Here is a 5,267-nt window from a genome sequence, read left to right as displayed (position 1 = left end):
GTCCAACAAAATTGCTGGATTTTATTTTATTAAAAACTGGATGACTAGTGATGAAAGTGAATTAATTTAATGACAGTAAAAATACTCAGAGGCTCGGCCGAGTTGCACTTCACAAGATAAATGTGGACCATTGTCTGTTTGTGTTTTTTTCTTTCTGTGGATCTTTGAATCTTCCAGCGAGCACCTGTCTCCACTTCCTCGTTCCGATGACTCCTGTTTGCTCCATCCATGAAAGATTGGCTGGGAACATCCTCTATCCGACAGGAAGCCACGCTCTGTGAAATTCACACCATTTTGGGAATCACCGGTAGGACTTCCTAAAAAATAGAAATACATAAAAATATATTCTAAATAAAGATGGGAGAGGGCAGAGTGTCATGACCCGGGTCAACTACCCTTTGTTGTCTCATTGTTTCTCAATGAATCTGTATGTGCATGCCTTTGTGTGTGAGCAGGAGACACTTTTTTCGTCCCTTCTTATTGACATTTAATAAAAACACTATACTTGCTGTTTATGTGTTCATTATATACTACATAAATGACACCACATTTGTGTAAACTTCTCTTTGCTGTTGAACTCTCTATTATGTTTAATTTTTGTACACAGTCTCTCCATCTGTCAGGATCCCATGTTGTTTGATAAGGGATCACAGGAAATATGAAAAACTAATCTATTAATATACTGCATTTCTAATAAAATGCTAAATCAAAGCATCAGCTTTAAGTGGCACTTTCATCCTTTTGAAAGTAAGAAACTTGCATGACAACTTCCAAACTCTCAAATTTCTAGTGTTATGAGAATTTTGCCACCAAAAAAATGGGTAAGAAAATGTGAGTAAACTAAGTTCCAGTATCATATATTTAGATAAATGTTTAAGTTGAGTGAACCTACATCCAGAACAATGTCTAGACACTGTTTGGTATTTTTCTGTTTCAATAACACAATCCGTCTGAAACTGTCTCTTACACAGGAAGTGTATTTGTGCTCATGTTATTGGATTATGAACTTCAAACAAATATCAAACACATTTCCACCGAAATAGCAAACAGTCTACTTCCAGTTCCCCAAAAGCTGACAGTGTGTTCCTCCCTCCTGTCTCCTCTCTGTGGGCCTGGTCTGTCAGCAACAGATAACAATCTGTAACACAGTCGTACTCACAAATACTCACACTGCACATGTCTACAAATTTAATGTTCTCTTAATTTAAAAGTGGCTGGACTGTTTCAGTTTTCTACCTGCTAATAAGAAGTCAGTTGCACTGTCCGTTGTTGCCACCAGGGGTCACCTGTGCACAGGAATACATGAAGCTCACTGTGAAATTAAACCTTTACCAGGTGTGGGTTTGTAAAAAGTAATCATGTAATAACTGACAGGTAATGTGATAACTTTTAGAAAAACAATAAAGATATTACTCTAATTAGGCTGACATGTATCATGCAACACTTATTATGTGTTCTATTTACACACTAAAATCCCAGATATATTAAGAACATTATATTAAAAGATTAATTTACATTAATAAATAATAAAGTAAATATAGAATTGTTTGATTGTGCAACAGCAGAGGTTAGTCAATTTTTATTTCATGTTGGCTTATTGATGGAATCAATAATCAATTATGATATGAATTATAATATGATTTGAATTGTAAAAATGCATAAAGCCTTACTTATCAGCTAAAAAGTTTGATTAGATTAACAGACCATTTAAAGGGATATCTTTCTTATGTTGCGACAAATATTATATAACCAGTGATTATGTAATATTCTTTACCTTTCCTGGGAATCAGAAATAAACCTGAACATTTTCTCAGTAAATACCCTGCTTACTTTTGCATAGCCTTTAAAATAAATGTAGTTGTAGTAATAGTTAAATGTATATGACATACATCGGATAACAGGTTTTGGTCATGTGAGCCGGAGCTTCATTTGTTACTTCACTGCTGCTTCAGTTATATGAAGTTATTTCAGTGTTGCCAATGTGTAGATGTATAGAGGTGGACTTAAGTGAAAAGCTGCCACTGACTTTTTAACGCTGGAGCTGCAGAGCGAGGTCAGTCCGGAGTCCTTGGGGGAGAGCAAGAGAGTGAGGGAAGGTGAGAGCACGTGAGCCTGCTGTGAGTCCCATGAATCCAGGTGAGGTGACGTGGCCCTGTAATCCCTGACAGAGGTCCTGCTGTGCAGTCACGCACAGCCACGTTCAAGCTCCAGCTCTGCTGTCATTACTACCATTACTGATGCAGTAACAAGTCACTGACATGCTTGTTATGGTACGCTCGAAGTCTTCATAAACACGAGACAACTAAATCATAATTACATGATAGGTGAATTATAAAATGTCATAATGTGTATTAATTAATTAAGTCATTAAGCAACAAGATGGCAAATGCTGCAAGACACATGTTTGAAATGCATAACTTATAGCAGCCTTACAAGATTATCATAATGTATAATAAGTGTATTATCACATATTCTGATACCGTGCAATGTGCATAACGCCCACCTCTATTATCATGGTCATTGCTATTTATTTTTTTAAAATAGTCTGATGTAACACTGTCTTTTTTAACTACGGATTTTTTCATAGACATGGTTGTAGGATCCCTAACAATTGAATGTTTTCCTATAAAATAATTTTACTGTACATCTAGAGCATTATTGTATTGCTCTGCAGTTAAAATGCTGTATTTCTCATAAGGCTCATGTCACAAATCTGCAATAACCAGTCATTATTTTCAGGTAAAATCTTGCCAAATCAGGTATTAATCAGATCACTAATGCTTGTCTTTGTTTCTGCGTACAGAAGTTCACTCCAGTGTTGCTTCTTTATTAATTTAATATCTGAAATATGGAGAGGTGTGTGTATCTGGTCGGGTGTGTGTACATTCTCTGGCTGTCTCTGATTATTGTCTGATGATACTTGAGCGGCTCGATCTACGGTGAGGACGGTAGGCAATACTGTGTGCCGTTAAAAGTCTGCTTTGATTGAGTTCCTTAACCACATAAAGGGCTAAAAAAAACTCATAGAAATGTGGAGTAAGGTCCTCTGAATATTGTAAAATTTTGTGACATCTGACACCATCAAGCATGTTTCCAGGTTTTGTCCTGTGATTTCCTGAATGTTGTAAAAATCAGAGGGAGGTTGTAACCATAAAATCCATGAACAGATTGTATTGTGTATTGTTAAAATTTTAATCTGCACAGATGATCTGTACAACTTACCATTTCCCTTCATGGCTGTGAAACTATTTCTGTCCATTTTGTTGTGTGAAAATCTGTGCTACTCTCCCAGACTCAATAGTCTTGGTGATTTTTTATTTTAAAGATTCACATTAGCCCAAAATATTTGAGCAAATTCTGCAATAAGAAAAAACAATTCAAGTAATTTATTTTAAATGGCTGTCTGGCAGAGGGGAGATCATCTTTCAGCAGCTCACAATTACCCACAGGGATTAATAAAATGTCACATTACATACAAGTGTCACAAAACAAGATGCAAACTGTTCCCTTGTTAGTTTTCATGTAAATCCTGGGTAAAACAGAAACATTTCTTTCAGTCCACAATTCAACAGCTGAACTGGAAAGAGAAGCTGCATTTTTTTTTTTTTTTGCTCAAGCAGAAGTACTGAACATGATTTAAATACTAGTTAAAGAGTCAAAGCAACAGCTACTTAGTCACAGGTGTTCACTGTGAAAGAGCCACTGTGGCTCACACAGCAACAATAACTACAACAAAGGAAACCAAAGAAAAAGAAGCCAGCACAGGACATCTCAGGGCACGGGAGGAGTGAGGCGTTAATGCACGAATATCACCAATGCAAGTTCATACAAGAGAAGTGGCAGCTGGGCATGTGGCACATTGTATCATGCAAGGGTTTAACATTTGGACGGATTTATAGGACTGAAATTGTGCGATATCTAAATGTGTGAGGCGTAGCAGAAAACAGGCAACAGCTCTCAAGATAATTAATGAATGGGACCAACAGACGCTTTCATATTGTAATTAGCGCTACATGAAAGCACCTACCAACCGATCTCTGTGATTGTCCCCAAATAATGCCCATCTTTTCTTTACAAGAGCTGCCTCATAGATTTCCTTACCTAAAAAAAGTCAGGATTTTGCTATAACTGTCTGTTAATCAGTAGTGGTTGAGTCCAATAATTGATTTTTTTTTTTACTTCAAAACAAATATGAGGGCAAGAAAGAGTAACATAAAGGGAAAATTCCCTCACAGTATATGCATACAACAGACACCATCTCCACTGAAATTGATGGAGGTGGTAACCTGTTTGTGAACCCTGAGCAGCAGGAACACTGATCTTTAACAGCCCACAGAGACAAGTCAAACAGTGGGCGACTCAGATTCACCACATCCTTTTGTTGTCGGGTCGAGCGAATGTCAAGGCCAGCTCAGTAAGTCTTTATCTTGGCTCTGGCGTGTGTGTTTATGTGTGTGTAAGTCAGTTAGCGTATATGAATAAAAGACAGGGGAGAAGCAACGACTACGTGCACAATCCTGTGCCTATGCCCACTTTTAAATGTGTGTGTGAGTGTGTGTGTTCACTGCAGACACACAGCACAGTGCATGTGCTGTTTGCAGCGTCTGGAAAGTCCATTTGTGTGGCGGTCAGGATGCCAGTGTCTCACACGGGGAGGCCGCCTGTCTCGCCCTCTCCACTCCACTCGGCTCTGTCGCTCAGTGACTGACCCTTAATCAGAGGAAGGCTGTCTGATGCGAGCACAGACGGATAAATCACTCCTCACCCCGGGCTGCTATCTGGCTCGCGGGTAGCCAGGTTGTCCCGTCAGCGGACTGGCCCTCCGCCCGGGCCCTCCAAAGCTAACAGCCACGCGGTATTGAGCCCTTTGGTGAGGAGGACCCTGCCTGCCACTGTCCTCTGGAGAATAATAGTCCACATTCTGTGCATATCAGTATTTATATTGCTGCTGAGAGGCTTGATCGTTGATATACTGTAACCTCATTGAAAAGACACTGACATTGCCACACGATTTTTTAAAATCTCATCTTGTATTTTGCCTTTGTTCCCTTCATGTATTTATTTTTTCAGTCCACAGTGTCTCCTGTAGCCTTTATGATGGTGACAGCATGCTGTGGTTATATTGTCTTGAAACTGTGTTGTATTTTGGCCAAGACAAGACTACTGCTTCAGTGTGTCAGCTATTTCAGTTAAGGCTACCCATTAGCTAGCTTATCAATGCTAGTTAAACTTATAACTAAAGTTAACAGTCAACAGAAAATTTCGAG

The sequence above is a fragment of the Chelmon rostratus genome, chromosome 20 (genome assembly GCF_017976325.1).
Source record: "Chelmon rostratus isolate fCheRos1 chromosome 20, fCheRos1.pri, whole genome shotgun sequence".
Classification (NCBI taxonomy): Eukaryota; Metazoa; Chordata; class Actinopteri; order Chaetodontiformes; family Chaetodontidae; genus Chelmon; species Chelmon rostratus.
This window is presented reverse-complemented; position numbering follows the sequence as displayed.